Genomic DNA, 9,457 nt, shown 5'->3' with positions numbered 1-9,457 from the left:
GGAGAAATGTTACAGCTGTTTCAGTGAAGTCAGATGAATGAGTGAGTATGTGACACAGGCAGGTGAATGGCTTTGTACTGGACAGACAGCTTCAGAAGAGTGAGGGGCTAAAGGACAGACAATCCAGCCAGTCAGTAAATAAGAGGACTACAAAGTCAAATGAATGAATGAATATAGGCTGACAGACACAAGAATACAGTACAGGTCACAGTTAGAAGAATATGGAAAACCTGGATACACTGATGTGAATCCGGGACTTCAGGTAAAGACTGAGGTGACAGAGTGACTCCAGGTACAGGCAGACTCAGGTGAATGAGTGAAGTCATTTACCTGCTGGTCGAGTCTCTGTTGGCTCATCTGCTCACACACTGCAGAGATGGACTGGAGCTCTGGCAGCTCACTGCAGACACAGGAATGCACATTTAATCAGTGCTAAAGCAGCAAAGCGGCTAAAGGAAAAACAAGCTCGATATATTATCATATGATTAGACACCTGCTGGAAAGCATCACAGGGCTTCACTATTTCCAAAGAGTATTTTACCAGAAGTGAACCTGCTTTGGCTCCATAAATGCTCACTGACTTTATACCAGGATGTAGGTTTAAAGCACAAACGTAGCAGACAGAGCAAACAGAAGGGTCTTTATGTTCCAGTGTTTCCTGGCAGAAATGACCTGTTGCCTTTCATTTATGCATTTATCTGATCACCTCTCCAGCTCGGTTAATCATCATGAAGAGCACATGGTGATAGACACACTCCGTCTGACTTTGGACCAGCGCGAGTGAGACACCAGACTGTTTGAAATCTGACCGGGTTGTAAAGTGAGGAAGAGCAGAGATGTGTTGGACAGGGACCACACATGGATAACACAAACACAGTGCTGCCCTGATACAGGGCCTCACCCAGCCTACAGCCCCTCTGCTGCTGCTCTCTTATGAGTCCCCCCTGAGGAGCGGGACCATGTGTTTGGGAAAGAACATTTAGCGGCTCAGTTCTGCATGTGCTGTTCGTGTCTAAAAATGAACCTTTTTGACAAAATGAACCATCTGAAGCATTTTTTTCAAAATAGATTCTTTCTGTAGAGCTGCTCAAACTTTCCATGTTACAACGAGACCTACTGTTACATGGAAGTCAGGGCAAGCGGCCCTCTCGTTCAGAACATGCTGAATGTCTAAGGTTGTAGAATTCCTTAAATGGTGACAATGAGTGTGTCCTTCACATAATAAATGCAATCTTTACTATTGCGGAGACATAGTGACTGTATGTGGTTACAGATGTCTGTGCTCCTTGCCAAACACTGGATAAAAATTATGTTATAATTCTGACACTCTGCACTCATAATAATTGAGTGTTTTCAACGTACAAATGATCACGAGCATAACCCTATTTACATCATCATTATAAGTTCACTAATTCAGCATATTGTGTTTAATGCGGTTAGTATTTTGTTTATGCTGACTGCACTAAACACAAAGAATGCACTAGTGCTAAGTTAAAGGAATGATTGCTCATCAGAGACATTTGAACAAAATGATAAACTTCTACATCAAATAATACGTACAAAAAAATCCTTAGATGATCAGTGACATTCTACAGGGATTTAGGCTTTACATGAAATTTACATGACATTAATTTATATTTAGTCATTTAGCTGACACTGTTATCCAAATATAGCAGACAGAGCAAACAGAATTCTCTTCATGTTCCACTGTGTTTCTTTGCAATAATGTCTCTACTGCCTTTCATTGATGCACTTTTATCTTTCCAGATCTCTTAAAATTATGATGCAAAACACATCTAACAATCCTCTCTCAAAATGTGTGTGTCTATAGTGAGAGCAATTTTGGGGCTCAGGTCTGTGTTATTAACTATTTAACCCTTACCTTGGACCAGGGGGCAGGACTCCACTACCTTCTCTCTCCATTAAAGGCTCACTTGTCCTGGACTGATAGCTGTGTGGAGGGAACTCTGCTCTCTGAAGCTGGACCCTGTGAGCAACAGAGAGAAACCATTCTTCCAGACTTAAAAACATCATAATTATGGATGACAATAATCATATTCGTCATTTAAATCAAGTGACACTGTGAGTACGTGAACCCTAGGAATCTGAAACATCAGTTTCACCAGAGCGTCGATATCATTGTGTAGTCCATATGTGATTTTGTCAGTCAGGTCTGGTGCAATAAAGATTACATTGTTTTTTGAAGTGTGTTCCTACCTGATATAACAGTATGAAACTCTGGATAAGGGCCCAACCCTGATAGACACCCAGGTACAGAAATAAGCTGCTAAACCAAGAAGTCAATCACTCCATTAAGCACCAATGACAGCACTACACCATCTCTTACATCAGTATTGCAATGGCTGGCAGGAGCAATGACTTTAAACCCAAAGCCCAGTTTTTACTGGCTGATACACATGGTGGTGGGAGGAGCTATGAGCCCTGAGTGTTTCATTAAAATGGAGACTTTATTCATGTTCCTGCTGAAAGAGTGAGACAGATCTCTGCTGTTGGGGGGATATTATGTGCCTGGATCAGGCATCTGGTCTCCTATTCATTCATTGAATGGAGAGGCCTGAAAGAGAATCCACTTCCACAACTTACTGAAATGACTGTAAAAGTCCCTCAATGCACGACATTAGAGAAGCATGATGGAAAACTGATTGTAAAATTACATATTTTCAGCTGTACATGCAGGCTAGCTGGAGACATGTCCCCGTGTTATGAAATTAACCAACTGCTTTCCCTGCAAATTACATGACAGTCCCTCCGTTCAGTGAAAATCAAAACTTGATCTAGTAATTGGAATTAGAAATTAATCAAAGCCATTCAATCTTCTTGTACTTCATATAACTGCCAAATTATATACCAGTTAACTCATACACACATACAAAATACACAGTACCTCTAGATATATAGCTCACAAATACATTTCAAATATGTTTACATTTATATTCAGATGGCAGTTATACTGTCATTGGAGTTCTGAGAGTGCTCTTGTAGTTTCCTAAAAAAATAACAATGAGCCTTCTGTCTGACTCAATAAAAACACGTACTTATGTATTATATCGCCTCATTTTAACAGATACACATTGAATTAAACCTCATAAAACACATGAAAAATGTAAATACATGGACCACTGGAATTTTTGTCCCACTTAGCGTCTTTTCTATCTCCTTAATGTTCCTACCACATCACATCAAACCGATGTCAATTTACGAATATGCGGAAGGGAGAGCCAGAGTAATGTTGGTATTTATCGTAAAAAAATTATTATTTCCTGACAAATAGTTCCTCAATCCAGGGAAATTTCAAAAATTTGATTTTTGATTGAATGCACTAAAACCATTAGACAGCTCAGTATTTAACATGCCAGTTGGTCGTTTACACTGACATTTACATTTAGCAGCGTCATTTAGCAGACGCTTTTATCCAAAGCAACGTACACAAGTGTATATAGAAGGTAGAGAGGCACAAGGACAGGATGTGTATAGGTCATACAATGTAGATAGTGCTGAAGCTGAGCCCAAGGTCGATGTAGCGAGCTAGATATAATCTGATGTAGGATTACATATATTGAATACAATCACAGGAATAAATACAAGTATCGCTATACTATCTAGGTTGTGTATGTAATCATACTTATAGCCAAATACCTCACTACCCAGCTAGCTGTCCAGCTAAATAGTCAACAGTGATCATGTACTTCCTTTTCTGATGACATGAATCATGCAAAAAATCAGACTCAAGCAACAGCACAACAACTCAATCGCAACTGACAAAGCTCTTGAGTTTGCTACCTAGCTAACTAGCTACATTCATGTCTAATGTGCCTTGTGAAGCCCAAAACATCTTGGGCTTGGGTTTACCCATTGGGACGTCTGTCGTGGCCAAAGTGACCTCACCTTGACTTAAGGAGGTGACGCTCATTACTAATGTTAATGGGAGGGTCCATGGACCAGTCACTCTTCATAGAGACACAGCTGGGCACCGGTGACTCTGATCTTTGCGGTCTGATCCTGGTAACAGCACATGGAGGCAGGACTTTAAGCTTCACATACATTTTTCTGTCAATTTATACACAAATAAGTACACAGTGAAGAAATCTTCAGCATAACAGTTCTATGCATATTAAATGGAAACAACTGGAGGATCAAAATACATATGATTGTCTTTTTCAACTTTCAGACAAGGTTTCAAGGTGACAAAGAGAAATCAGGTTTCCCTTCAAAGCAGCTGAAGATCTCAGTGTCTTCCCTGTTCAAGGCCACAGCGTGTCTGAATTATTTGATATACTTTTCCTTTGATTCTGGTAGGGTCTCAGTGTTTTCAGTTCAAACCCCTATTGCCACATCCTCTCCAGACTTTCAATCTGGCTAAACTCTGAAATTTATTCAGAATCTGAACAGTTTCATTTATAGTTGAAATCTGGTCTTGTGACTTATTCTATGCACCCAAATGTAGTTAATTCATTTATAAAAACAATAACATTGGACGTACAGTTCCCAAATACATTCATAACATGTTGATATTTATACTGGAATGGCAGGTATGCCATCCACCAACTTGCAGGCACAACCCATACATATATAGCACCTACACTTAAGCTAGTTTTGGATTTTCCTAAAGAAATAATCACAATGAGCCTGACGTCTGGCTCATTATAAACATTTATTTATGTACCATATGACCTCATTCAAACAGACATCATCTGGATACAATGTCATATGACACCATGATGAAGATGAAAACTTGGACCCTTGGCTCTTTCTTCCTTATCATTTTCCACTTTTCCTTCATTTTCCTGCCTCATCACATCAAAGCTTCCTCAAATTACAACTATGCAGGAGGGAAAGCCAGAGTAATGTTACCAAGGCCCCAGTGAAGTACATGACAGTCCCTGCATCCAGTCAAATTAAAACTTTTCACTAAAAAGTATCAAAGCCATTTGATAGTCTTTTGTGTAACATGCCAGCAGGTTACCTAGGTAATCCTACTTTCAGCCAAATACATCACAAGCTAGCTAAATTTCCGCCTACCTGAATAGTTTACAGTGCTAGATAGTCAGCTAGTTTTTTCTCCTCATCCACTTACCTACCTAACTAGCCAAATAAGATGCTGTAAATTGACAAAGCTCTCGAGTTTGCTCTTGAATGTAGCTAACTAGCTACATCAATGTCTAATGTGCCTTGTCAAGCCCACAACATCTGATGAATATTTCATGTCCTAGATCTATTTAAGTATACTCTTAAATCTGACATAAATTTACATTTACATTTATTCATTTAGCAGACGCTTTTATCCAAAGCGACTTACATAGGTTACAGTTCTTTACAATGTTATCCATTTATACAGCTGGATATTTACTGAGGCAACTACAGCAGCAGTGTCCCAGCGGGGATCGAACCGGCAACCTTTCGGTTACGAGTCCTGCTCCTTAACCACTATGCTATACTGCCGCCCATAAATAACAACAAAAGTAACTATTCGTTAATTTTTTTTTAAGTATGCACTTTCACCTCAGGAAATGAAAAAATGGAAAATCATAACACATTACACTGAACTCAAGTGGCACTATATCAATTCGTTCAGCTAAGTGCTGAAACATTTTAACCATCTGCTGGGCTTTGATAGGTCATTATAAACAAGCATGACCATGTGCTTCCTTTTCTGATGTCATCAACTGTGGAGCAGATCAGACTCAAGCAAAAGCAGTTTCACCATATTTATCCAAAACTCGCTCAAATCTCAGGTAAGATCTTGGTACACTGGGCTTGGATTAACCCATTGTGACATCTGACTTAGCCATTGTGACTTCATCTTGACTCAAGGAGGTGATGCTCCTCACTAAACCTAACTGGACGATCCATGGTCTGGTCACTCTTCACAGACTGACAGCTAGGCACCGGTGACTCTGCTCTCTGCAGTCTGACCCTAGTAACAGCACATGGAGACAGCACTTCATTAAACTTCACTCATCACAGCAGCTCTGACTACTTACACAACTGTGTTTGCTAAACCAAGAAATGCTACAAAATGCATACAAAAAAATGAAAAAATCTGTAGAGCAAAAGTGAACATGTACAAAAAAACAAAATGCAGTAAACACTTCAAATTTTACTGTGGGGGATTTGGCTGTACCTGACAGCCCTGGAAACCCTGTCAGCAAAATAAGATCTAATGAGACTGGGATCTCCTTCATGCCTCACTCTCAAGCTCTGTGAGAGCTGTGTCTCAATCCTCTCTGTCCCCTTTGTCATCGCCAGAGATAGGACAATGTAGTTTTGCTCACCAGACGTCTTGGTAGGTAGGTAACTGGCAAAGTGGTCAGAGACACTGACCAACTATGCTGTGTCATCAGTTTCACAGGACTGCATCCTGTCTCAATATAGCTACCTTTTACCCCATAGGGAATGTCCTTAACAAACAGACGGATGAATCATGAGTCCCATCTCCCCCTGTCCAATGACAGTATTACTGTATATCATAATGAAATAAAATGATTTCTTTTGTGTCTGTTAGCTAAACTGTTTTTGTCATCCCCAGCCTCTGTGCTGCAGAAGGAGCAGTACACCTGGGCAGGACGCAGGTGACTGACTCTGCTGCAGAAGGAGCAGCACACCTGGGCAGGACGCAGGTGACTGACTCTGTGCTGCAGAAGGAGCAGCACACCTGGGCAGGACGCAGGTGACTGACTCTGTGCTGCAGAAGGAGCAGCACACCTGGGCAGGATGCAGGTGACTGACTCTGCTGCAGAAGGAGCAGCACACCTGGGCAGGATGCAGGTGGCTGACTCTGCTGCAGAAGGAGCAGCACACCTGGGCAGGATGCAGGTGACTGACTCTGTGCTGCAGAAGGAGCAGCACACCTGGGCAGGATGCAGGTGGCTGACTCTGTGTTTCAGAAGAAGTAGCACACCTGGGCAGGATGCAGGTGGCTGACTCTGTGTTTCAGAAGGAGCAGCATACCTGGGGGATGCAGGTGACTGACTCTGTGCTGCAGAAGGAGCAGCACACCTAGGCAGGATGCAGGTGGCTGACTCTGTGTTTCAGAAGGAGCAGCACACCTGGGCAGGATGCAGGTGGCTGACTCTGTCAGGGTGCACTGGCTGTATCCAGCAGCAGGAGCGAGAGCAGACAGAACCCCTCATACTGAACACTGCGAGTATCTCTGAAAAGGGACAATGGCCCTTTTCAGAGATGTTAATTTGCTATTTTATGATTGGGAGACCTGTGAGGACCAGTCAATGAAGACTTATGTTTTGTTCATGGCTCTCCTACTCTTTGCAGTACTCAATCATAAATGCTGGTCCGCAAACTCGAATACTTCATCTCCAACCCCCATGCGATCACTCCTTAACCCGATTAAGCATCTTTGATACACACACACACACACACACACACACACACACACACAGTCACACATACACACGCACACACACACACGCGGACACACAGACACACACATACACACAAAGTGTCTGTTTTTCCTCACCTCTTGTTCTCCATGGTTTCCTGGAGTGAGGCCACACCCCTCTCCTCATCTTCCTCTTTGGCACTCATATCAGAGGCCATGGCCCCCTCCTCATCTTCCTCTTTGGCACTCATATCAGAGGCCACGCCCCCCTTCTCAGGGTCCTTTGTCTGGTCTCTGGTGTATGTAAGGAGTCTAGTAAAAAACAAATCCCATTCGAGGGAAAAAGCTCATTTTTGGATGTAGCTTCAACATCTTTTCAGGTATCAAGTGACAAACATCAGGTTTAACATCAATACTAAGCATGTGAATGTGCTAAGAGTGTGTGTGTGTGTGTGTGTGTGTGTGTGTGTATGTTATCATTAAATTCAGTAACACAGTGTTGCCAATGGTTAACTTTTAAAACTATATTTTAAAACTAGCATATGTTTTACTTCACATCATTTTAAATTCATCAGTTGTTAAGATTTAGGCGTTTAAAGCATCAATTTGTGTAGATTCCCATACAGTGAGGGAATCTATTAGGATTAGGCTTGTAACTAGTATGAACACACACACATTCCCATACAGTGAGGGAATCTATTAGGATTAGGCTTGTAACTAAGTATGAACATACACACACACACACACACACACACACACACACACACACACACACTCTTACCACATTCACATGCTTAGTATTGATGTTAAACCTGATGTTTGTCACTTGACATCTGAAAAGATGTTGAAGCTACATCCAAAAATCAGCTTCTTCCCTTGAATGGGATTTGTGTTTTTGTGCGGCACATTACTGTAAGGTGTGTGATGGCATGTGAGCAGTGCACTGTTTGAAAGAAAGCGCTGTGGTACATCCTTATTTACACAGAACTGTAATACAGGTGTACCCTGATTCCCGTGTTACAGCAGGGATTCAGGATTCGTTAAGCAATTTAACATTTACCATTTATATTAAATGTGAAATATTACCTTTAGCAAAGGAGCTTCATACAGAAAATATAGAAATAAGGAAAAATAAATGATTTCAAAATACCAGATTTATAAATATATAATTGTTAATCTACCAGTATCTGTGTGTGGGAGTTTCTCGTATATTTTTAGAGATTTTCTATTTTTCTCATAATTTCCCCTTTGTTTTTCTGGTATTTCCTGTGCTGACAGGTGTAACAATACCTTCTATCTGTTAGATTTTCAGAACCATTTAAATACAACTATACAATGTTTACAGGTGTGATTGATTTTATATTATATATAGCTATCAAATGACTCATTAAACTATTGTACTTTATTTCATGAATTTACCTTTAAGTACTATTGATTGATTTATAATGGTATTGTTTATCATTGCTTGGAAACACACAAAATATTGCACTGGTATATATGTGTATGTGTATGTGTGAGTGTGTGTGATTAAATTTCATTTTTTTATGCAAAACATGACAGAGTCAAACAGAGAGAGAGAGAGAGAGAGACAGACAGACGGAGATAGAGAAAGAGAGAGAGAGAGAGAGAGAGAGAGGGAGGGAGAGGGACAGGGAGAGACAGAGAGGGAGAGAGAGAGACAGAGAGAGAGAGAGAGAGAGAGAGAGAGAGAGGGGGGGGGGGGGGGGGGGGGGGGGGGGGGGGACATTGCTATTGAGTTCAGTAAAAGTATCTTTTATTACGGAGCGCTTCACTGGACGTGGTGGAAAAATAACAATTTCCCCCGTGCCCTCAGTTTATCAGTCCGTATCAACGGTTTATTGGCTCGTACCCTAAAATTACTAGTTGTTTTTTTTTTTTTATAAATTACTAGATTAACAGAGGTTGCCCTTTAGCTCTGATGTAGAATCAGCACACAACCACAATTCTAACCGTTACTAGCAGGACTTGTTGTATATCCAGGGGTGCACATAACTTTTTCAGTGAGTTACTCAGGTGAGTACCAGGAGATGGAGTTTGGTACTCACTCATTATGTAGCGTGGTCTTAAAAAGTGCCATCG

Source organism: Megalops cyprinoides, chromosome 1 (genome assembly GCF_013368585.1).
Source record: "Megalops cyprinoides isolate fMegCyp1 chromosome 1, fMegCyp1.pri, whole genome shotgun sequence".
Taxonomy (NCBI): domain Eukaryota; kingdom Metazoa; phylum Chordata; class Actinopteri; order Elopiformes; family Megalopidae; genus Megalops; species Megalops cyprinoides.
This window is presented reverse-complemented; position numbering follows the sequence as displayed.